A 24,377-nucleotide genomic window follows, 5' to 3' on the forward strand; every position below is an offset into this window, starting at 1 on the left:
TCCGCCGCTGGAAACCAACTCCAAACGTCTTCTCCTTCGCGGAGAAGGCTGATTTGGCCTGAAGAAGCCCTGTGTGCACTGGCCCTAGCAACTACCCCATAGCCAGCTCGGGAGGGCCCACCTAGGGCCGAGCTCCGAAAGGGCAGGAAACGCGCTTCTAGGAGCTGCATTCTGCAAAGGGAAACTGGGCTCGGGGAACAACCCTCAGCCCCGATGCGGCTTGGCTCAGGATCCCAGCGCTTGCCTAGTTCTCACCTAGCCCTCGGCTCCTCCTAGGCCCAAGGAGGGTCTGGGCTGCCTCTGGCTCCGAGGGCACTGCTGCTTGGCTGGTGGTCTCCGCAGCTGGAAACCAACTCCAAACGTCTTCTCCTTCGTGGAGAAGGCTGATTTGGCCTGAAGAAGCCCTGTGTGCACTGGCCCTAGCAACTCCCCCATAGCCAGCTGGGGAGGGCCCCACCTAGGGCCGAGAAAAGAAACGGCACGAAACGCGCTTCTAGGAGCGGCATTCTGCAAAGGGAAACTGGGCTCGGGGAACAAACCTCACCCCGATGTGGCTTGGCTCAGGATCCCAGCCCTTGCCTCGTTCTCACCTAGCCATCGGCTCCCCCTAGGGCCAAGGAGGGTCTGTGCTGCCTCTGGATCTGTGGGCACTGCTGCTTGGCTGGTGGTCTCCGCCGCTGGAAACCAACTCCAAACGTCTTCTCCTTCGCGGAGACGGCTGATTTGGCCTGAAGAAGCCCTGTGTGCACTGGCCCTAGCAACCCCCCCATAGCCAGCTCGGGAAGGCCCCACCTAGGGCCGAGCTCCGAAACGGCACGAAACGCGCTTCGAGGAGCTGCATTCTGCAAAGGGATACTGGGCTCGGGGAACAAGCCTCAGCCCCGATGCGGCTTGGCTCAGGATCCCAGCGCATGCCTCGTTCTCACCTAGCCCTCGGCTCCCCCTAGGGCCAAGGAGGGTCTGGGCTGCCTCTGGCTCCGTGGGCACTGCTGCTTGGCTGGTGGTCTACGCAGCTGGAAACCAACTCCAAACGTCTTCACCTTCGCGGAGAAGGCTGATTTGGCCTGAAGAAGCCCTGTGTGCACTGGCCCTAGCAACTCCCCAGAGCCAGCTCGGGAGGGCCCCACCTAGGGCCGAGCTCCGAAACGGCACAAAACGAGCTTCGAGGAGTTGCATTCTGCAAAGGGAAACTGGTCGCGGGGAACAAACCTCAGCCCCGATGGGGCTTGGCTCAGGATCCCAGCGCTTGCCTCGTTCTCACCTAGCCTTCAGCCCCCCCTAGGCCCAAGGAGGGTCTGGGCTGCCTCTGGCTCCGTGGGCACTGCTGCTTGGCTGGCGGTCTCCGCCGCTGGAAATCAACTCCAAACGTCTTCTCCTTCGCGGAGAAGGCTGATTTGGCCTGAAGAAGCCCTGTGTGCACTGGCCCTAGCAACTCCCCATAGCCAGCTCGGGAGGGCCGCACCTAGGGCCGAGCTCCGAAACGGCACGAAACGCGCTTCGAGGAGCGGCATTCTGCAAAGGGAAACTGGGCTCGGGGGACAAACCTCAGACCCAATGCGGCTTGGCTCAGGATCCCAGCGCTTGCCTCGTTCTAAGCTAGCCCTCGGCTCTCCATAGGGCCAAAGAGGGTCTGAGCTGCCTCTGGCTCCGTGGGCACTGCTGCTTGGCTGGTGGTCTCCACAGCTGGAAACCAACTCCAAACGTCTTCTCCTTCGCGGAGAAGGCTGATTTGGCCTGAAGAAGCCCTGTGTACACTGGCCCTAGCAACCCCCCCATAGCCAGCTCGGGAGGGCCCTACCTAGGGCCTAGCTCCGAAAAGGCTCAAAACGTGCTTCTAGGAGCTGCATTCTGCAAAGGGAAACTGGGCTCGGGGAACAAACCTCAGCCCCAATGCGGCTTGGCTCAGGATCGCAGCGCTTGCCTCGTTCTCACCTAGCCCTCGGCTCCTCCTAGGCCCAAGGAGGGTCTGGGCTGCCTCTGGCTCTGTGGGCACTGCTGCTTGGCTGGTGGTCTCCGCCGCTGGAAACCCACTCCAAACGTCTTCTCCTTCGCGGAGAAGGCTGATTTGGCCTGAAGAAGCCCTGTGTGCACTGGCCCTAGCAACTCCCCCATAGCCAGCTCGGGAGGGCCCACCTAGGGCCGAGCTCCGAAAGGGCAGGAAACGCGCTTCTAGGAGCTGCATTCTGCAAAGGGAAACTGGGCTCTGGGAACAACCCTCAGCCCCGATGCGGCTTGGCTCAGGATCCCAGCGCTTGCCTAGTTCTCACCTAGCCCTCGGCCCCTCCTAGGCCCAAGTAGGGTCTGGGCTGCCTCTGGCTCCGTGGGCACTGCTGCTTGGCTGGTGGTCTCCGCAGCTGGAAACCAACTCCAAACGTCTTCTCCTTCGTGGAGAAGGCTGATTTGGCCTGAAGAAGCCCTGTGTGCACTGGCCCTAGCAACTCCCCCATAGGCAGCTGGGGAGGGCCCCACCTAGGGCCGAGAAAAGAAACGGCACGAAACGCGCTTCGAGGAGCTGCATTCTGCAAAGGGAAACTGGGCTCGGGGAACAAACCTCACCCCGATGCGGCTTGGCTCAGGATCCCAGCCCTTGCCTCGTTCTCACCTAGCCATCGGCTCCCCCTAGGGCCAAGGAGGGTCTGTGCTGCCTCTGGATCTGTGGGCACTGCTGCTTGGCTGGTGGTCTCCGCCGCTGGAAACCAACTCCAAACGTCTTCTCCTTCGCGGAGACGGCTGATTTGGCCTGATGAAGCCCTGTGTGCACTGGCCCTAGCAACCCCCCCATAGCCAGCTCGGGAAGGCCCCACCTAGGGCCGAGCTCCGAAACGGCACAAAACGCGCTGCTAGGAGCTGCATTCTGCAAAGGGAAACTGGGCTCGGGGAACAAACCTCAGCCCCGATGCGGCTTGGCTCAGGATCCCAGCGCTTGCCTCGTTCTCACCTCACCCTCGGTTCCCCCTAGGCCCCAGGAGGGTCTGGGCTGCCTCTGGCTCCGTGGCACTGCCGCTTGGCTGGTGGTTTCCGCTGCCGGAAACCAACTCCAAACGTCTTCTCCTTCGCGGAGAAGGCTGATTTGGCCTGAAGAAGCCCTGTGTGCACTGGCCCTAGCAACTCCCCCATAGCCAGCACGGGAGGGCCCACCTAGGGCCGAGCTCCTAAAGGGCATGAAACGCGCTTCGAGGAGCTGCATTCTGCAAAGGGAAACTGGGCTCGGGGAACAATCCTCGGCCCCGATGCGGCTTGGCTCAGGATCCAAGCGCTTGCCTCCTTCTCACCAAGCCCTCGGCTCCCCATAGGGCCAAGGAGGGTCTGGGCTGCCTCTGGCTCCGTGGGCACTGCTGCTTGCCTGGTGGTCTCCGCCGCTGGAAACCAACTCCAAACGTCTTCTCCTTCGCGGAGAAGGCTGATTTGGCCTGAAGAAGCCCTGTGTGCACTGGCCCTAGCAACTCCCCATAGCCAGCTCGGGAGGGCCCTACCTAGGGCCTAGCTCCGAAAAGGCTCAAAACGCGCTTCTAGGAGCTGCATTCTGCAAAGGGAAACTGGGCTCGGGGAACAACCCTCAGCCCCGATGTGGCTTGGCTCAGGATCGCAGCGCTTGCCTCGTTCTCACCTAGCCCTCGGCTCCTCCTAGGCCCAAGGAGGGTCTGGGCTGCCTCTGGCTCCGTGGGCACTGCTGCTTGGCTGGTGGTCTCCGCCGCTGGAAACCAACTCCAAACGTCTTCTCCTTCGCGGAGAAGGCTGATTTGGCCTGAAGAAGCCCTGTGTGCACTGGCCCTAGCAACTTCCCCATAGCCAGCTCGGGAGTGCCCACCTAGGGCCGAGCTCCGACAGGGCAGGAAACGCGCTTCTAGGAGCTGCATTCTGCAAAGGGAAACTGGGCTCGGGAACAACCCTCAGCCCCGATGCGGCTTGGCTCAGGATCCCAGGGCTTGCTTAGTTCTCACCTAGCCCTCGGCTCCCCCTAGGCCCAAGGAGGGTCTGGGCTGCCTATGGCTCCTTGGCACTGCCGCTTAGCTGGTGGTCTCCGCAGCTGGAAACCAACTCCAAACGTCTTCTCCTTCGTGGAGAAGGCTGATTTGGCCTGAAGAAGCCCTGTGTGCACTGGCCCTAGCAACTTCCCCATAGCCAGCTCGGGAGGGCCCCAACTAGGGCCTAGCTCAGAAGCGGAACAAAACGCGCTTCGAGGAGTTGCATTCTGCAAAGGGAAACTGGTCGCGGGGAAGAAACCTCAGCCCCAATGCGGCTTGGCTCAGGATCCCAGCGATTGCCTAGTTCTCACCTAGCCCTCAGCTCCCCCTAGGGCCAAGGAGGTTCTGGGCTGCCTCTGGCTCCGAAGGCACTGCTGCTTGGCTGGTGGTCTCCACAGCTGGAAACAAACTCCAAACGTCTTCTCCTTAGCAGAGAAGGCTGATTTGGCCTGAAGAAGCACTGTGTACACTGGCCCTAGCAACCCCCCCATAGCCAGCTCGGGAGGGCCCTACATAGGGCCTACCTCGAAAAGGCTCAAAACGCGATTCTAGGAGCTGCATTCTGCAAAGGGAAACTGGGCTCGGGGAAGAAACCTCAGCGCCGATGCGGCTTGGCTCAGGATCACAGCGCTTGCCTCGTTCTCACCTAGCCCTCGGCTCCTCCTAGGCCCAAGGAGGGTCTGGGCTGCCTCTGGCTCCGTGGGCACTGCTGCTTGCCTGGTGGTCTCCGCCGCTGGAAACCAACTCCAAACATCTTCTCCTATGTGGAGAAGGCTGATTTGGCCTGAAGAAGCCTTGTGTGCACTGGCCTTTGAAACCCCCATATAGCCAGTTCGGGAAGGCCCCACCTAGGGCCTAGCTCCGAAACGGCCCAAAACGCGGTGCTAGGAGCTGCATTCTGCACAGGGAAACTGGTCGCGGGAAACAAACCTCAGTCCCGATGCGGCTTGGCTCAGGATCACAGCGCTTGCCTCGTTCTCACCTAGCCCTCGGCTCCCCATAGGGCCAAGGAGGGTCTGGGTGCCTCTGGCTCCGGGGGCACTGCTGCTTGGCTGGTGGTCTCCGCCGCTGGAAACCAACTCCAAACGTCTTCTCCTTCGCGGAGAAGGCTGAATTGGCCTGAAGAAGCCCTGTGTGCACTGGCCCTATCAACCCCCACAGAGCCAGCTCGGGAGGACCCCACCTAGGGCCTAGCTCCGAAACGGCACAAAACGCGCTTCTAGGAGCTGTATTCTGCAAAGGGAAACTGGGCTCGGGGAACAAACCTCAGCCCCGATGCGGCTTGGCTCAGGAGCGCATCGCCTGCCTAGTTCTCACCTAGCCCTAGGCTACTCATAGGGCCAAGGAGGGTCTGGGCTGCCTCTGGCTTCGTGGGCACTGCTGCTTGGCTGGTGGTCTCCGCAGCTGGAAACCAACTCCAAACGTCTTCTCCTTCGCGGAGAAGGCTGATTGGGCCGGAAGAGTCCCTGTGTGCACTGGCCCTAGCAAATCCCCCATAGCCAGCTCGGGAGGGCCCCCCCTAGGGCCTAGCTCCGAAACGGCCCAAAACGCGCTTCGAGGAGCTGCATTCTGCAAAGGGAAACTGGGCTCGGGGAACAAACCTCAGCCCCAATGCGGCTTGGCTCATGATACCAGCGCTTGCCTAGTTCTCACCTAGACCTCAGCTCTCCATAGGCCCAAGGAGGGTCTGGGCTGCCTCTGGCTCCGTGGGCACTGCTGCTTGGCTGGTGGTCTCCGCCACTGGAAACCAACTCTAAACGTCTTCTCCTTCGCGGAGAAGGCTGATTTGGCCTGAAGAAGCCCTGTGTGCACTGGTCCTAGCAACCCCACCATAGCCAGCTCGGGAGGGCCCCACCTAGGCCCTAGCTCCAAAATGGCACAAAATACGCTGCTAGGAGCTGCATTCTGCAAAGGGAAACTGGGCTCGGGGAACATACCTCAGCCCCGATGCGGCTTGGCTCAGGATCCCAGCGCTTGCCTCGTTCTCACCTAGCCCTCGGCTCCCCCTAGGCCCAAGGAGGGTCTGGGCTGCCTCTGGCTCCGTGGGCACTGCTGCTTGGCTGGTGGTCTCCGCCGCTGGAAACCCACTCCAAACGTCTTCTTCGTGGAGAAGGCTGATTTGGCCTGAAGAAGCCTTGTGTGCACTGGCCTTTGAAACCCCCATATAGCCAGCTCGGGAGGGCCCCACCTAGGGCCTAGCTCCGAAAAGGCACAAAACGCGCTGCTAGGAACTGCATTCTGCAAAGGGAAACTGGGCTCGGGGAACAAACCTCAGCCCCGATGCGGCTTGTCTCAGGAGCGCAGCGCTTGCCTAGTTCTCACCTAGCCCTAGGCTCCCCATAGGGCCAAGGAGGGTCTGGGCTGCCTCTGGCTCCGTGGGCACTGCTGCTTGGCTGGTGGTCTCCGCCGCTGGAAATCAACTCCAAACGTCTTCTCCTTCGCGGAGAAGGCTGATTTGGCCTGAAGAAGCCCTGTGTGCACTGGCCCTAGCAACTCCCCATAGCCAGCTCGGGAGGGCCGCACCTAGGGCCGAGCTCCGAAACGGCACGAAACGCGCTTCGAGGAGCGGCATTCTGCAAAGGGAAACTGGGCTCGGGGGACAAACATCAGACCCAATGCGGCTTGGCTCAGGATCCCAGCGCTTGCCTCGTTCTAAGCTAGCCCTCGGCTCTCCATAGGGCCAAAGAGGGTCTGAGCTACCTCTGGCTCCGTGGGCACTGCTGCTTGGCTGGTGGTCTCCACAGCTGGAAACCAACTCCAAACGTCTTCTCCTTCGCGGAGAAGGCTGATTTGGCCTGAAGAAGCCCTGTGTGCACTGGCCCTAGCAACCCCCCCATAGCCAGCTCGGGAGGGCCCTACCTAGGGCCTAGCTCCGAAAAGGCTCAAAACGTGCTTCTAGGAGCTGCATTCTGCAAAGGGAAACTGGGCTCGGGGAACAAACCTCAGCCCCGATGCGGCTTGGCTCAGGATCGCAGCGCTTGCCTCGTTCTCACCTAGCCCTCGGCTCCTCCTAGGCCCAAGGAGGGTCTGGGCTGCCTCTGGCTCTGTGGGCACTGCTGCTTGGCTGGTGGTCTCCGCCGCTGGAAACCAACTCCAAACGTCTTCTCCTTCGCGGAGAAGGCTGATTTGGCCTGAAGAAGCCCTGTGTGCACTGGCCCTAGCAACTCCCCCATAGCCAGCTCGGGAGGGCCCACCTAGGGCCGAGCTCCGAAGGGGCAGGAAACGCTCTGCTAGGAGCTGCATTCTGCAAAGGGAAACTGGGCTCGGGGAACAACCCTCAGCCCGGATGCGGCTTGGCTCAGGATCCCAGCGCTTGCCTAGTTCTGACCTAGCCCTCGGCTCCTCCTAGGCCCAAGGAGGGTCTGGGCTGCCTCTGGCTCCGTGGGCACTGCTGCTTGGCTGGTGGTCTCAGCCGCTGGAAACCAACTCCAAACGTCTTCTCCTTCGTGGAGAAGGCTGATTTGGCCTGAAGAAGCCCTGTGTGCACTGGCCCTAGCAACTCCCCCATAGCCAGCTCGGGAGGGCCCCACCTAGGGCAGAGAAAAGAAACGGCACGAAACGCGCTTCGAGGAGCGGCATTCTGCAAAGGGAAACTGGGCTCGGGGAACAAACCTCACCCCGATGCGGCTTGGCTCAGGATCCCAGCCCTTGCCTCGTTCTCACCTACCCCTCGGGTCCCCCTAGGGCCAAGGAGGGTCTGGGCTCCTCTGGATCTGTGGGCACTGCTGCTTGGCTGGTGGTCTCCGCCGCTGGAAACCAACTCCAAACGTCTTCTCCTTCGCGGAGAAGGCTGATTTGGCCTGAAGAAGCCCTGTGTGCACTGGCCCTAGCAACCCCCCCATAGCCAGCTCGGGAAGGCCCCACCTAGGGCCGAGCTCCGAAACGGCACAAAACGCGCTGCTAGGAGCTGCATTCTGCAAAGGGAAACTGGGCTCGGGGAACAAACCTCAGCCCCGATGCGGCTTGGCTCAGGATCCCAGCGCTTGCCTCGTTCTCACCTCGCCCTCGGTTCCCCCTAGGCCCAAGGAGGGTCTGGGCTGCCTCTGGCTCCGTGGCACTGCCGCTTGGCTGGTGGTTTCCGCTGCCGGAAACCAACTCCAAACGTCTTCTCCTTAGCAGAGAAGGCTGATTTGGCCTGAAGAAGCCCTGTGTGCACTGGCCCTAGCAACTCCCCCATAGCCAGCACGGGAGGGGCCACCTAGGGCCGAGCTCCTAAAGGGCACGAAACGCGCTGCTAGGAGCTGCATTCTGCAAAGGGAAACTGGGCTCGGGGAACAATCCTCAGCCCCGATGCGGCTTGGCTCAGGATCCAAGCGCCTGCCTCCTTCTCACCAAGCCCTCGGCTCCCCATAGGGCCAAGGAGCGTCTGGGCTGCCTCGGGCTCCGTGGGCACTGCTGCTTGCCTGGTGGTCTCCGCAGCTGGAAACCAACTCCAAACGTCTTCTCCTTCGTGGAGAAGGCTGATTTGGCCTGAAGAAGCCCTGTGTGCACTGGCCCTAGCAACTCCCCATAGCCAGCTCGGGAGGGCCCTACCTAGGGCCTAGCTCCGAAAAGGCTCAAAACGCGCTTCTAGGAGCTGCATTCTGCAAAGGGAAACTGGGCTCGGGGAACAACCCTCAGCCCCGATGCGGCTTGGCTCAGGATCGCAGCGCTTGCCTCGTTCTCACCTAGCCCTCGGCTCCTCCTAGGCCCAAGGAGGGTCTGGGCTGCCTCTGGCTCCGTGGGCACTGCTGCTTGGCTGGTGGTCTCCGCCGCTGGAAACCAACTCCAAACGTCTTCTCCTTAGCAGAGAAGGCTGATTTGGCCTGAAGAAGCACTGTGTACACTGGCCCTAGCAACCCCCCCATAGCCAGCTCGGGAGGGCCCTACCTAGGGCCTAGCTCGAAAAGGCTCAAAACGCGATTCTAGGAGCTGCATTCTGCAAAGGGAAACTGGGCTCGGGGAACATACCTCAGCCCCGATGCGGCTTGGCTCAGGATCCCAGCGCTTGCCTCCTTCTCACCTAGCCCTCGGCTCCCCCTAGGCCCAAGGAGGGTCTGGGCTGCCTCTGGCTCCGTGGGCACTGCTGCTTTTCTGGTGGTCTCCGCCGCTGGAAACCAACTCCAAACGTCTTCTCCTTCGTGGAGAAGGCTGATTTGGCCTGAAGAAGCCTTGTGTGCACTGTCCTTTGAAACCCCCATATAGCCATCTCGGGAGGGCCCCACCTAGGGCCTAGCTCCGAAACGGCACAAAACTCAGTGCTAGGAGCTGCATTCTGCACAGGGAAACTGGTCGCGGGAAACAAACCTCAGTCCCGATGCGGCTTGGCTCAGGATCCCAGCGCTTGCCTCGTTCTCACGTAGCCCTCGGCTCCCCATAGGGCCAAGGAGGGTCTGAGTGCCTCTGGCTCCGTGGGCACTGCTGCTTGGCTGGTGGTCTCCGCCGCTGGAAACCAACTCCAAACGTCTTCTCCTTCACGGAGAAGGCTGAATTGGCCTGAAGAAGCCCTGTGTGCACTGGCCCTAGCAACCCCCACAGAGCCAGCTCGGGAGGACCCCACCTAGGGCCTAGCTCCGAAACGGCACAAAACGCGCTGCTAGGAACTGCATTCTGCAAAGGGAAACTGGGCTCGGGGAACAAACCTCAGCCCCGATGCGGCTTGGCTCAGGAGCGCAGCGCTTGCCTAGTTCTCACCTAGCCCTAGGCTCCCCATAGGGCCAAGGAGGGTCTGGGCTGCCTCTGGCTCCGTGGGCACTGCTGCTTGGCTGGTGGTCTCCGCCGCTGGAAACCAACTCCAAACGTCTTCTCCTTCGTGGAGAAGGCTGATTTGGCCTGAAGAAGCCCTGTGTGCACTGGCCCTAGCAACTCCCCCATAGCCAGCTCGGGAGGGCCCCACCTAGGGCAGAGAAAAGAAACGGCACGAAACGCGCTTCGAGGAGCGGCATTCTGCAAAGGGAAACTGGGCTCGGGGAACAAACCTCACCCCGATGCGGCTTGGCTCAGGATCCCAGCCCTTGCCTCGTTCTCACCTACCCCTCTGGTCCCCCTAGGGCCAAGGAGGGTCTGGGCTCCTCTGGATCTGTGGGCACTGCTGCTTGGCTGGTGGTCTCCGCCGCTGGAAACCAACTCCAAACGTCTTCTCCTTCGCGGAGACGGCTGATTTGGCCTGAAGAAGCCCTGTGTGCACTGGCCCTAGCAACCCCCCCAGAGCCAGCTCGGGAAGGCCCCACCTAGGGCCGAGCTCCGAAACGGCACAAAATGCGCTGCTAGGAGCTGCATTCTGCAAAGGGAAACTGGGCTCGGGGAACAAACCTCAGCCCCGATGCGGCTTGGCTCAGGATCCCAGCGCTTGCCTCGTTCTCACCTCGCCCTCGGTTCCCCCTAGGCCCAAGGAGGGTCTGGGCTGCCTCTGGCTCCGTGGCACTGCCGCTTGGCTGGTGGTTTCCGCTGCCGGAAACCAACTCCAAACGTCTTCTCCTTAGCAGAGAAGGCTGATTTGGCCTGAAGAAGCCCTGTGTGCACTGGCCCTAGCAACTCCCCCATAGCCAGCACGGGAGGGCCCACCTAGGGCCGAGCTCCTAAAGGGCAGGAAACGCGCTTCGAGGAGCTGCATTCTGCAAAGGGAAACTGGGCTCGGGGAACAATCCTCAGCCCCGATGCGGCTTGGCTCAGGATCCAAGCGCCTGCCTCCTTCTCACCAAGCCCTCGGCTCCCCATAGTGCCAAGGAGCGTCTGGGCTGCCTCTGGCTCCGTGGGCACTGCTGCTTGCCTGGTGGTCTCCGCAGCTGGAAACCAACTCCAAACGTCTTCTCCTTCGTGGAGAAGGCTGATTGGGCCTGAAGAAGCCCTGTGTGCACTGGCCCTAGCAACTCCCCATAGCCAGCTCGGGAGGGCCCTACCTAGGGCCTAGCTCCGAAAAGGCTCAAAACGCGCTTCTAGGAGCTGCATTCTGCAAAGGGAAACTGGGCTCGGGGAACAACCCTCAGCCCCGATGCGGCTTGGCTCAGGATCGCAGCGCTTGCCTCGTTCTCACCTAGCCCTCGGCTCCTCCTAGGCCCAAGGAGGGTCTGGGCTGCCTCTGGCTCCGTGGGCACTGCTGCTTGGCTGGTGGTCTCCGCCGCTGGAAACCAACTCCAAACGTCTTCTCCTTAGCAGAGAAGGCTGATTTGGCCTGAAGAAACACTGTGTACACTGGCCCTAGCAACCCCCCCATAGCCAGCTCGGGAGGGCCCTACCTAGGGCCTATCTCGAAAAGGCTCAAAACGCGATTCTAGGAGCTGCATTCTGCAAAGGGAAACTGGGCTCGGGGAACATACCTCAGCCCCGATGCGGCTTGGCTCAGGATCCCAGCGCTTGCCTCCTTCTCACCTAGCCCTCGGCTCCCCCTAGGCCCAAGGAGGGTCTGGGCTGCCTCTGGCTCCGTGGGCACTGCTGCTTTTCTGGTGGTCTCCGCCGCTGGAAACCAACTCCAAACGTCTTCTCCTTCGTGGAGAAGGCTGATTTGGCCTGAAGAAGCCTTGTGTGCACTGTCCTTTGAAACCCCCATATAGCCATCTCGGGAGGGCCCCACCTAGGGCCTAGCTCCGAAACGGCACAAAACGCAGTGCTAGGAGCTGCATTCTGCACAGGGAAACTGGTCGCGGGAAACAAACCTCAGTCCCGATGCGGCTTGGCTCAGGATCCCAGCGCTTGCCTCGTTCTCACGTAGCCCTCGGCTCCCCATAGGGCCAAGGAGGGTCTGGGCTGCCTCTGGCTCCGTGGGCACTGCTGCTTGGCTGGTGGTCTCCGCCGCTGGAAACCAACTCCAAACGTCTTCTCCTTCACGGAGAAGGCTGAATTGGCCTGAAGAAGCCCTGTGTGCACTGGCCCTAGCAACCCCCACAGAGCCAGCTCGGGAGGACCCCACCTAGGGCCTAGCTCCGAAACGGCACAAAACGCGCTGCTAGGAACTGCATTCTGCAAAGGGAAACTGGGCTCGGGGAACAAACCTCAGCCCCGATGCGGCTTGGCTCAGGAGCCCAGCGCTTGCCTAGTTCTCACCTAGCCCTAGGCTCCCCATAGGGCCAAGGAGGGTCTGGGCGGCCTCTGGCTCCGTGGGCACTGCTGCTTGGCTGGTGGTCTCCGCCGCTGGAAACCAACTCCAAACGTCTTCTCCTTCGTGGAGAAGGCTGATTTGGCCTGAAGAAGCCCTGTGTGCACTGGCCCTAGCAACTCCCCCATAGCCAGCTCGGGAGGGCCCCACCTAGGGCAGAGAAAAGAAACGGCACGAAACGCGCTTCGAGGAGCGGCATTCTGCAAAGGGAAACTTGGCTCGGGGAACAAACCTCACCCCGATGCGGCTTGGCTCAGGATCCCAGCCCTTGCCTCGTTCTCACCTACCCCTCGGGTCCCCCTAGGGCCAAGGAGGGTCTGGGCTCCTCTGGATCTGTGGGCACTGCTGCTTGGCTGGTGGTCTCCGCCGCTGGAAACCAACTCCAAACGTCTTCTCCTTCGCGGAGACGGCTGATTTGGCCTGAAGAAGCCCTGTGTGCACTGGCCCTAGCAACCCCCCCAGAGCCAGCTCGGGAAGGCCCCACCTAGGGCCGAGCTCCGAAACGGCACAAAACGCGCTGCTAGGAGCTGCATTCTGCAAAGGGAAACTGGGCTCGGGGAACAAACCTCAGCCCCGATGCGGCTTGGCTCAGGATCCCAGCGCTTGCCTCGTTCTCACCTCGCCCTCGGTTCCCCCTAGGCCCAAGGAGGGTCTGGGCTGCCTCTGGCTCCGTGGCACTGCCGCTTGGCTGGTGGTTTCCGCTGCCGGAAACCAACTCCAAACGTCTTCTCCTTAGCAGAGAAGGCTGATTTGGCCTGAAGAAGCCCTGTGTGCACTGGCCCTAGCAACTCCCCCATAGCCAGCACGGGAGGGCCCACCTAGGGCCGAGCTCCTAAAGGGCAGGAAACGCGCTTCGAGGAGCTGCATTCTGCAAAGGGAAACTGGGCTCGGGGAACAATCCTCAGCCCCGATGCGGCTTGGCTCAGGATCCAAGCGCCTGCCTCCTTCTCACCAAGCCCTCGGCTCCCCATAGGGCCAAGGAGCGTCTGGGCTGCCTCTGGCTCCGTGGGCACTGCTGCTTGCCTGGTGGTCTCCGCAGCTGGAAACCAACTCCAAACGTCTTCTCCTTCGTGGAGAAGGCTGATTTGGCCAGAAGAAGCCCTGTGTGCACTGGCCCTAGCAACTCCCCATAGCCAGCTCGGGAGGGCCCTACCTAGGGCCTAGCTCCGAAAAGGCTCAAAACGCGCTTCTAGGAGCTGCATTCTGCAAAGGGAAACTGGGCTCGGGGAACAACCCTCAGCCCCGATGCGGCTTGGCTCAGGATCGCAGCGCTTGCCTCGTTCTCACCTAGCCCTCGGCTCCTCCTAGGCCCAAGGAGGGTCTGGGCTGCCTCTGGCTCCGTGGGCACTGCTGCTTGGCTGGTGGTCTCCGCCGCTGGAAACCAACTCCAAACGTCTTCTCCTTAGCAGAGAAGGCTGATTTGGCCTGAAGAAGCACTGTGTACACTGGCCCTAGCAACCCCCCCATAGCCAGCTCGGGAGGGCCCTACCTAGGGCCTAGCTCGAAAAGGCTCAAAACGCGATTCTAGGAGCTGCATTCTGCAAAGGGAAACTGGGCTCGGGGAACATACCTCAGCCCCGATGCGGCTTGGCTCAGGATCCCAGCGCTTGCCTCCTTCTCACCTAGCCTTCGGCTCCCCCTAGGCCCAAGGAGGGTCTGGGCTGCCTCTGGCTCCGTGGGCACTGCTGCTTTTCTGGTGGTCTCCGCCGCTGGAAACCAACTCCAAACGTCTTCTCCTTCGTGGAGAAGGCTGATTTGGCCTGAAGAAGCCTTGTGTGCACTGTCCTTTGAAACCCCCATATAGCCATCTCGGGAGGGCCCCACCTAGGGCCTAGCTCCGAAACCGCACAAAACGCGCTGCTAGGAGCTGCATTCTGCAAAGGGAAACTGGGCTCGGGGAACAAACCTCAGCCCCGATGCGGCTTGGCTCAGGAGCGCAGCGCCTGCCTGCTTCTCACCTAGCCCTAGGCTCCCCATAGGGCCAGGGAGGGTCTGGGCTGCCTCTGGCTCCGTGGGCACTGCTGCTTGGCTGGTGGTCTCCGCCGCTGGAAACCAACTCCAAACGTCTTCTCCTTCACGGAGAAGGCTGAATTGGCCTGAAGAAGCCCTGTGTGCACTGGCCCTAGCAACCCCCCCAGAGCCAGCTCGGGAGGACCCCACCTAGGGCCTAGCTCCGAAACGGCACAAAACGCGCTGCTAGGAACTGCATTCTGCAAAGGGAAACTGGGCTCGGGGAACAAACCTCAGCCCCGATGCGGCTTGGCTCAGGAGCGCAGCGCTTGCCTAGTTCTCACCTAGCCCTAGGCTCCCCATAGGGCCAAGGAGGGTCTGGGCGGCCTCTGGCTCCGTGGGCACTGCTGCTTGGCTGGTGGTCTCTGCAGCAGGAAACCAACTCCAAACGTCTTCACCTTCGCGGAGAAGGCTGATTTGGCCTGAAGAAGCCCTGTGTGCACTGGCCCTAGCAACCCCCCCATAGCCAGCTCGGGAGGGCCCCACCTAGGGCCGAGCTCCGAAACGGCACAAAACGCGCTTCGAGGAGTTGCATTCTGCAAAGGGAAACTGGTCGCGGGGAACAAACCTCAGCCCCGATGGGGCTTGGCTCAGGATCCCAGCGCTTGCCTCGTTCTCACCTAGCCTTCAGCCCCCCCTAGGCCCAAGGAGGGTCTGGGCTGCCTCTGGCTCCGTGGGCACTGCCGCTTGGCTGGTGGTTTCCGCTGCCGGAAACCAACTCCAAACGTCTTCTCCTTCGCGGAGAAGGCTGATTTGGCCTGAAGAAGCCCTGTGTGCACTGGCCCTAGCAACTCCCCATAGCCAGCTCGGGAGGGCCGCACCTAGGGCCGAGCTCCGAAACGGCACGAAACGCGCTTCGAGGAGCGGCATTCTGCAAAGGGAAACTGGGCTCGGGGGACAAACATCAGACCCAATGCGGCTTGGCTCAGGATCCCAGCGCTTGCCTCGTTCTAAGCTAGCCCTCGGCTCTCCATAGGGCCAAAGAGGGTCTGAGCTGCCTCTGGCTCCGTGGGCACTGCTGCTTGGCTGGTGGTCTCCACAGCTGGAAACCAACTCCAAATGTCTTCTCCTTCGCGGAGAAGGCTGATTTGGCCTGAAGAAGCCCTGTGTACACTGGCCCTAGCAACCCCCCCATAGCCAGCTCGGGAGGGCCCTACTTAGGGCCTAGCTCCGAAAAGGCTCAAAACGTGCTTCTAGGAGCTGCATTCTGCAAAGGGAAACTGGGCTCGGGGAACAAACCTCACCCCGATGCGGCTTGGCTCAGGATCGCAGCGCTTGCCTCGTTCTCACCTAGCCCTCGGCTCCTCCTAGACCCAAGGAGGGTCTGGGCTGCCTCTGGCTCTGTGGGCAGTGCTGCTTGGCTGGTGGTCTCCGCCGCTGGAAACCAACTCCAAACGTCTTCTCCTTCGCGGAGAAGGCTGATTTGGCCTGAAGAAGCCCTGTGTGCACTGGCCCTAGCAACTCCCCATAGCCAGCTCGGGAGGGCCCCACCTAGGGCCGAGCTCCGAAACGGCACAAAACGCGCTTCGAGGAGTTGCATTCTGCAAAGGGAAACTGGTCTTGGGGAACAAACCTCAGCCCCGATGCGGCTTGGCTCAGGATCGCAGCGCTTGCCTCGTTCTCACCTAGCCCTCGGCTCCTCCTAGGCCCAAGGAGGGTCTGGGCTGCCTCTGGCTCCGTGGGCACTGCTGCTTGGCTGGCGGTCTCCGCGGCTGGAAATCAACTCCAAACGTCTTCTCCTTCGCGGAGAAGGCTGATTTGGCCTGAAGAAGCCCTGTGTGCACTGGCCCTAGCAACTCCCCATAGCCAGCTCGGGAGGGCCGCACCTAGGGCCGAGCTCCGAAACGGCACGAAACGCGCTTCGAGGAGCGGCATTCTGCAAAGGGAAACTGGGCTCGGGGGACAAACATCAGACCCAATGCGGCTTGGCTCAGGATCCCAGCGCTTGCCTCGTTCTAAGCTAGCCCTCGGCTCTCCATAGGGCCAAAGAGGGTCTGAGCTGCCTCTGGCTCCGTGGGCACTGCTGCTTGGCTGGTGGTCTCCACAGCTGGAAACCAACTCCAAACGTCTTCTCCTTCGCGGAGAAGGCTGATTTGGCCTGAAGAAGCCTTGTGTACACTGGCCCTAGCAACCCCCCCATAGCCAGCTCGGGAGGGCCCTACCTAGGGCCTAGCTCCGAAAAGGCTCAAAACGTGCTTCTAGGAGCTGCATTCTGCAAAGGGAAACTGGGCTCGGGGAACAAACCTCAGCCCCGATGCGGCTTGGCTCAGGATCGCAGCGCTTGCCTCGTTCTCACCTAGCCCTCGGCTCCTCCTAGGCCCAAGGAGGGTCTGGGCTGCCTCTGGCTCTGTGGGCACTGCTGCTTGGCTGGTGGTCTCCGCCGCTGGAAACCAACTCCAAACGTCTTCTCCTTCGCGGAGAAGGCTGATTTGGCCTGAAGAAGCCCTGTGTGCACTGGCCCTAGCAACTCCCCCATAGCCAGCTCGGGAGGGCCCACCTAGGGCCGAGCTCCGAAAGGGCAGGAAACGCGCTTCTAGGAGCTGCATTCTGCAAAGGGAAACTGGGCTCGGGGAACAACCCTCAGCCCGGATGCGGCTTGGCTCAGGATCCCAGCGCTTGCCTAGTTCTGACCTAGCCCTCGGCTCCTCCTAGGCCCAAGGAGGGTCTGGGCTGCCTCTGGCTCCGTGGGCACTGCTGCTTGGCTGGTGGTCTCCGCAGCTGGAAACCAACTCCAAACGTCTTCTCCTTCGTGGAGAAGGCTGATTTGGCCTGAAGAAGCCCTGTGTGCACTGGCCCTAGCAACTCCCCCATAGCCAGCTGGGGAGGGCCCCACCTAGGGCCGAGAAAAGAATCGGCACGAAACGCGCTTCTAGGAGCTGCATTCTGCAAAGGGAAACTGGGCTCGGGGAACAAACCTCACCCCGATGCGGCTTGGCTCAGGATCCCAGCCCTTGCCTCGTTCTCACCTACCCCTCGGGTCCCCCTAGGGCCAAGGAGGGTCTGGGCTGCCTCTGGATTCGTGGGCACTGCTGCTTGGCTGGTGGTCTCCGCAGCTGGAAACCAACTCCAAACGTCTTCTCCTTCGCGGAGAAGGCTGATTGGGCCGGAAGAATCCCTGTGTGCACTGGCCCTAGCAACTCCCCCATAGCCAGCTCTGGATGGCTCCACCTAGGGCCTAGCTCCGAAACGGCCCAAAACGCGGTTCGAGGAGCTGCATTCTGCAAAGGGAAACTGGGCTCGGGGAACAAACCTCAGCCCCAATGCGGTTTGGCTCATGATCCCAGCGCTTGCCTAGTTCTCACCTAGACCTCAGCTCTCCATAGGCCCAAGGAGGGTCTGGGCTGCCTCTGGCTCCGTGGGCACTGCTGCTTGGCTGGTGGTCTCCGCCGCTGGAAACCAACTCTAAACGTCTTCTCCTTCGCGGAGAAGGCTGATTTGCCCTGAAGAAGCCCTGTGTGCACTGGTCCTAGCAACCCCACCATAGCCAGCTCGGGAGGGCCCCACCTAGGCCCTAGCTCCAAAATGGCACAAAATACGCTGCTAGGAGCTGCATTCTGCAAAGGGAAACTGGGCTCGGGGAACATACCTCAGCCCAGATGCGGCTTGGCTCAGGATCCCAGCGCTTGCCTCGTTCTCACCTAGCCCTCGGCTCCTCCTAGGCCCAAGGAGGGTCTGGGCTGCCTCTGGCTCCGGGGGCACTGCTGCTTGGCTGGTGGTCTCCGCCGCTGGAAACCAACTCCAAACGTCTTCTCCTTCGTGGAGAAGGCTGATTTGGCCTGAAGAAGCCTTGTGTGCACTGGCCTTTGAAACCCCCATATAGCCAGCTCGGGAGGGCCCCACCTAGGGCCTAGCTCCGAAACGGAACAAAACGCGGTGCTAGGAGCTGCATTCTGCACAGGGAAACTGGTCGCGGGAAACAAACCTCAGTCCCGATGCGGCTTGGATCAGGATCCCAGCGCTTGCCTCGTTCTCACCTAGCCCTCGGCTCCCCATAGGGCCAAGGAGGGTCTGGGTGCCTCTGGCTCAGTGGGCACTGCTGCTTGGCTGGTGGTCTCCGCCGCTGGAAACCCACTCCAAACGTCTTCTCCTTCGCGGAGAAGGCTGAATTGGCCTGAAGAAGCCCTGTGTGCACTGGCCCTAGCAACCCCCCCATAGCAAGCTAGGGAGGACCCCACCTAGGGCCTAGCTCCGAAACGGCACAAAACGCGCTTCTAGGAGCTGTATTCTGCAAAGGGAAACTGGGCTCGGGGAACCAACCTCAGCCCCGATGCGGCTTGGCTCAGGAGCGCATCGCCTGCCTAGTTCTCACCTAGCCCTAGGCTCCCCATAGGGCCAAGGAGGGTCTGGGCAGCCTCTGGCTTCGTGGGCACTGCTGCTTGGCTGGTGGTCTCCGCCGCTGGAAACCAACTCCAAACGTCTTCTCCTTCGCGGAGAAGGCTGATTGGGCCGGAAGAATCCCTGTGTGCACTGGCCCTAGCAAATCCCCATTGCCAGCTCGGGAGGGCTCCACCTAGGGCCTAGCTCCGAAACGGCCCAAAACGCGCTTCGAGGAGCTGCATTCTGCAAAGGGAAACTGGGCTCGGGGAACAAACCTCACCTCGATGCGGCTTAGATCAGGAGCGCAGCGCTTGCCTCGTTCTCACCTACCCCTCGGGTCCCCCTAGGGCCAAGGAGGGTCTGGGCTGCCTCTGGCTCCGTGGCACTGCTGCTTGGCTGATGGTCCCCGCAGCTGGAAACCAACTCCAAACGTCTTCTCCTTCTCGGAGAAAGCTGAATTGGCCTGAAGAAGCCCTGTGTGCACTGGCCCTAGCAACCCCCCCTTAGCCAGCTCGGGAGGGCCCCACCTAGGGCCTAGCTCCGAAACCGCACAAAACGCGCTTCGAGGAGCTGCATTCTGCAAAGGGAAACTGGGCTCGGGGAACAAACCTCAGCCCCAATGCGGTTTGGCTCATGATCCCAGCGCTTGCCTAGTTCTCACCTAGCCCTCAGCTCTCCATAGGCCCAAGGAGGGTCTGGGCTGCCTCTGGCTCCGTGGGCACTGCTGCTTGGCTGGTGGTCTCCGCCGCTGGAAACCAACTCCAAACGTCTTCTCCTTCGCGGAGAAGGCTGATTTGGCCTGAAGAAGCCCTGTGTGCACTGGTCCTAGCAACCCCCCCAGAGCCAGCTCGGGAGGGCCCCACCTAGGGCCTAGCTCCGAAACAGCCCAAAACGCGCTTCGAGGAGCTGCATTCTGCAAAGGGAAACTGGGGTCGGGGAACAAACCTCACCTCGATGCGGCTTAGATCAGGAGCGCAGCGCTTGCCTTGTTCTCACCTACCCCTCGGGTCCCCCTAGGGCCAAGGAGGGTCTGGGCTGCCTCTGGCTCAGTGGCACTGCTGCTTGTCCCCGCAGCTGGAAACCAACTCCAAACGTCTTCTCCTTCGCGGAGAAGGCTGAATTGGCCTGAAGAAGCCCTGTGTGCACTGGCCCTAGCAACCCCCCCAGAGCCAGCTCGGGAGGGCCCCACCTAGGGCCTAGCTTCGAAAGGGCACAAAACGCACTTCGAGGAGCTGCATTCTGCAAAGGGAAACTGGGCTCGGGGAACAAACCTCAGCCCCGATGCGGCTTGGCTCAGGATCCCAGCGCTTGCCTCGTTCTCACCTAGCCCTCGGCTCCCCCTAGGCCCAAGGAGGGTCTGGGCTGCCTCTGGCTCCGTGGGCACTGCTGCTTGGCTGGTGGTCTCCGCCGCTGGAAACCAACTCCAAACGTCTTCTCCTTCGCGGAGAAGGCTGATTTGGCCTGAAGAAGCCTTGTGTGCACTGTCCTTTGAAACCCCCATATAGCCATCTCGGGAGGGCCCCACCTAGGGCCTAGCTCCGAAACGGCACAAAGCGCGGTGCTAGGAGCTGCATTCTGCACAGGGAAACTGGTCGCGGGAAACAAACCTCAGTCCCGATGCGGCTTGGCTCAGGATCCCAGCGCTTGCCTCGTTCTCACCTAGCCCTCAGCTCCCCATAGGGCCAAGGAGGGTCTGGGTGCCTCTGGCTCCGTGGGCACTGCTGCTTGGCTGGTGGTCTCCGCCACTGGAAACCAACTCCAAACGTCTTCTCCTTCACGGAGAAGGCTGAATTGGCCTGAAGAAGCCCTGTGTGCACTGGCCCTAGCAACCCCCACAGAGCCAGCTCGGGAGGACCCCACCTAGGGCCTAGCTCCGAAACGGCACAAAACGCGCTGCTAGGAACTGCATTCTGCAAAGGGAAACTGGGCTCGGGGAACAAACCTCAGCCCCGATGCGGCTTGGCTCAGGAGCGCAGCGCTTGCCTAGTTCTCACCTAGCCCTAGGCTCCCCATAGGGCCAAGGAGGGTCTGGGCTGCCTCTGGCTCCGTGGGCACTGCTGCTTGGCTGGTGGTCTCCGCCGCTGGAAACCAACTCCAAACGTCTTCTCCTTCGCGGAGAAGGCTGATTTGGCCTGAAGAAGCCCTGTGTGCACTGGCCCAAGCAACCCCCCCATAGCCAGCTCGGGAGGGCTCCACCTAGGGCCTAGATCCGAAACGGCCCAAAACGCGCTTCGAGGAGCTGCATTCTGCAAAGGGAAACTGGGCTCGGGGAACAAACCTCACCTCGATGCGGCTTAGATCAGGAGCGCAGCGCTTGCCTCGTTTTCACCTACCCCTCGGGTCCCCCTAGGGCCAAGGAGGGTCTGGGCTGCCTCTGGCTCAGTGGCACTGCTGCTTGGCTGATGGTCCCCGCAGCTGGAAACCAACTCCAAACGTCTTCTACCTCGCGGAGAAGGCTGAATTGGCCTGAAGAAGCCCTGTGTGCACTGGCCCTAGCAACCCCCCCAGAGCCAGCTCGGGAGGGCCCCACCTAGGGCCTAGCTTCGAAACGGCACAAAACGCACTTCGAGGAGCTGCATTCTGCAAAGGGAAACTGGGCTCGGGGAACAAACCTCAGCCCCGATGCGGCTTGGCTCAGGATCCCAGCGCTTGCCTCATTCTCACCTAGCCCTCGGCTCCCCCTAGGCCCAAGGAGGGTCTGGGCTGCCTCTGGCTCCGTGGGCACTGCTGCTTGGCTGGTGGTCTCCGCCGCTGGAAACCAACTCCAAACGTCTTCTCCTTCGCGGAGAAGGCTGATTTGGCCTGAAGAAGCCTTGTGTGCACTGGCCTTTGAAACCCCCATATAGCCAGCTCGGGAGGGCCCCACCTAGGTCCTAGCTCCGAAACGGCAAAAAACGCGCTTCGAGGAGCTGCATTCTGCAAAGGGAAACTCTCCTCGGCAGCAAACCTCAGCCCCAACGCGCCTCGGATCAGGAAATCAGCCCAAGCCCTTTTCGCCCCCGGCTGTGCGCTCTTCATAGGGCGAAGCGGGGCTGGGATGCCCCTGGGTCCCTTGGCACTGTTGCTTTGGTGGGGGTCTCCGTTGCCCGAATCCGACTCCCAACGTGTTCTCCTTCCTTGGGGATGCTGGTTTTGGCGCGCGTTGTCCTGCTGCGCCAAGGCCCCAGCCACGAAACCTGAGCCAGCTCAGCGGTGCAGCACCGAGGCCCCTTTGCAGTGACGGCCCAAAAGGAGCTTCTGGGAGCTGCATTCTGCAAAGGGAAACTCTCCTCGGGCAGCAAACCACCGCCCCAACGCGCCTTGGCTCAGGAAAGCAGTTCAAGCCGTTTCCCCCCCCCCCCGCCCTGCGCTCTCCATAGGGCGATGCGGGGCTGGGCTGTCCCTGAATCCCTGGGCCCTGCTGCTTTCCTGGGGGTCTCCGGAGCCCGAAACCGACTCCCCATGGGTTCTCCTTCGTGGGGAATGCAGGATTGGGTGCACGAAAGGCTTCTGCGCCCAGGCCCCAGCCATGCCCCCTGAGCCAGCTCGGCCGCTCAGCGCCGAGGCCTCGTCGCTCCAATGGCACAAAATGAGTTTCTGGGAGCTGCATTCTGCAAAGGGAAACTCTCCTTAGGCAGGAAACCACAGCCTCACCGTGCCTCCACGCAGAAAATCAACACAAGCTATTTTCAGCCCCGGCCCTCCGCTCTCAATAGGGCAAAGCGGGGCTGGGCTGCCCCTGGATCCCTGGGCCCTGCTGCTTTGCTGGGGGTCTCTGGCGCCCAAAACCCACTCCCAACAGGTTCTCCTTCGTGGGGAAGCAGGATTGGGCGCTCGAAGGCCTTCTGAGCCCAGACCCCAGCCATGCCCCCTGAGGCAGCTCGGCCGCTCAGTGCCGTGGCCCCGTCGCACCGACTGCCCAAAAGGAGCTTCTGGGAGCTGCATTCTGCAAAGGGAAACTCTCCTTGGGCAGCACACCACAGCCTCACCGTGCCCTGGCTCAGGAAAGCAACGCTATCCGTTTTCGCCCCCGGCCCTCCGCTCTCCATAGGGCAAAGCGGGGCTCCGCTGCACCTGGATCCCTGGGCCCTGCTGTTTGCTGTGTGTCTCCGGTGCCCGAAGCCCACTCCCCACGGGATCTCCTTCGTGGGTAAGCAGGATTCGGAGCGAGGAGTCCTTCTGCGCCCAGGTCCCAGCCATGCCCCCTGAGCCAGCTCAGCCGCTCAGTGCCAGGGCCCATCCCAACGGAGAACCAAAACGAGCTTCTGGGAGCTGCATTCTGCAAAGGGAAACTCTCCTCAGGCAGAAAACCACAGCCCCTACGCGCCTCGGCTCAGGAAAGCAGCGAAAGCTGCCTTCGCCCCCGGCCCTGCGCTCTCCATAGGGCAAAGCGGGACTGGGGTGCACCTGGATCCCTGGGCCCTGCTGCTTTGCTGGGGGTTTCCGGCACACGAATCACACTGCCCACGGTTTCTCCTTCGTGGCGAAGCAGGATTGGGCGCGCGAAGGCCTTCTGCGCCCAGGCCCCAGCCATGCCCCCTGAGCCAGCTCCGCTGATCAGTGCCGAGGCCCCGTCACACCGACTGCCCAAAATGAGCTTCTGGTAGCTGCATTCTGCAAAGGGAAACTCTCCTCTGGCAGCAAACCCCAGCCCCAACGCGCCTCGGCTCAGGAAAGCAACGCTATCCGTTTTCGCGCCCGGCCCTCCTCTCTCCATAGGGCATAGCGGGGCTGGGCCACCCCCGGCTCCCTGGGCCCTGCTGCTTTGCTGGGGGTCTCCGGCGCCTGAAACCCACTCCCAACAGGTTCTCCTTCGTGGGGAAGCAGGATTGGGCGCGCGAAGGCCTTCTGCGCCCAGGCCCCAGCCATGCCCCCTGAGCCAGCTCGGCCGCTCAGCGCCGAGGCCCCGTGGCAGCGTCGGCCCAAAACGAGCTTCTGGGAGCTGCATTCTGCAAAGGGAAACTATCCTCGGGCAGCAACCATAGTCCCAAAGCGCCTTGGCTCATGAAAGCAATGCAAGCCCTTTTCGCCCTGTGGCCCTTCGCTCTCCATAGGGGGATGCGGGTCTGGGCTGCCCCTGGCTCCCTGGGCCCTGCTGCTTTGCTGGGGGTCTCCGGCGCCGGAAACCCAATCCCCACAGGTTCTTCTTCTTTGGGAAGCAGGATTGGGCGCGCGAAAGCCTCCTGCGCCCAGGTCCCAGACTTGCCCAATGAGCCAGCTCGGCCGCTCAGCGCCGAGGCCTCGTCGCTCCAACGGCACAAAATGAGCTTCTGGGAGCAGCATTCTGCAAAGGGAAACTCTCCTTAGGCAGGAAACCACAGCCTCACCGTGCCTCCACGCAGAAAATCAACACAAGCTATTTTCATATCCGGCCCTCCGCTCTCAATAGGGCAAAGCGGGGCTGGGCTGCCCCTGGATCCCTGGGCCCTGCTGCTTTGCTGGGGGTCTCTGGCGCCCGACGCCCACTCCCCACTGGTTCTCCTTCTTTGGGAAGCAGGATTGGGCGCCCGAAAGCCTTCTGCGCCCAGGCCATAGCCATGCCCCTTGAGCCAGCTCGGCTGCTCAGCGCCTAGGCCCTGTCGCACCGACTGCCCAAAACGAGCTTCTGGGAGCTGCATTCTGCAAAGGGAAACTCTCTTCTGGCAGCAAACACCAGCCCCAACGCGCCTCGGCTCAGGAAAGCAACGCTATCCGTTTTCGCCCCCGGCCCTCCGCTCTCCATAGGGCAAAGCGGGGCTGGGCTGCACCTGGATTGATGGGCCCTGCTGTTTGCTGGGTGTCTCCGGCGCCCGAAACCCACTCCCCATGGGATCTACTTCGTGGGCAAGTAGGATTGGGCGTGCGAAGGCCTTCTGCGCCCAGACCCCAGCCATGCCCCCTGAGCCAGATCGGACGCTCTGCGCCAAAGCCCCGTCGCACCGACGGCCCTAAACGAGCCTCTGGCAGCTGCATTCTGCAAAGGGAAACTCTCCTCGGGCAGCAAACCACAGCCTCACCGTGCGTCGGCACAGGAAATCAACACAAGCTGTTTTCGC

Source organism: Sus scrofa, chromosome 2 (genome assembly GCF_054392235.1).
Source record: "Sus scrofa isolate SSC_HxYL_T2T_F1_AM1 chromosome 2, Sscrofa_HxYL_maternal_Yorkshire_Landrace_v2.0, whole genome shotgun sequence".
Lineage (NCBI taxonomy): Eukaryota > Metazoa > Chordata > Mammalia > Artiodactyla > Suidae > Sus > Sus scrofa.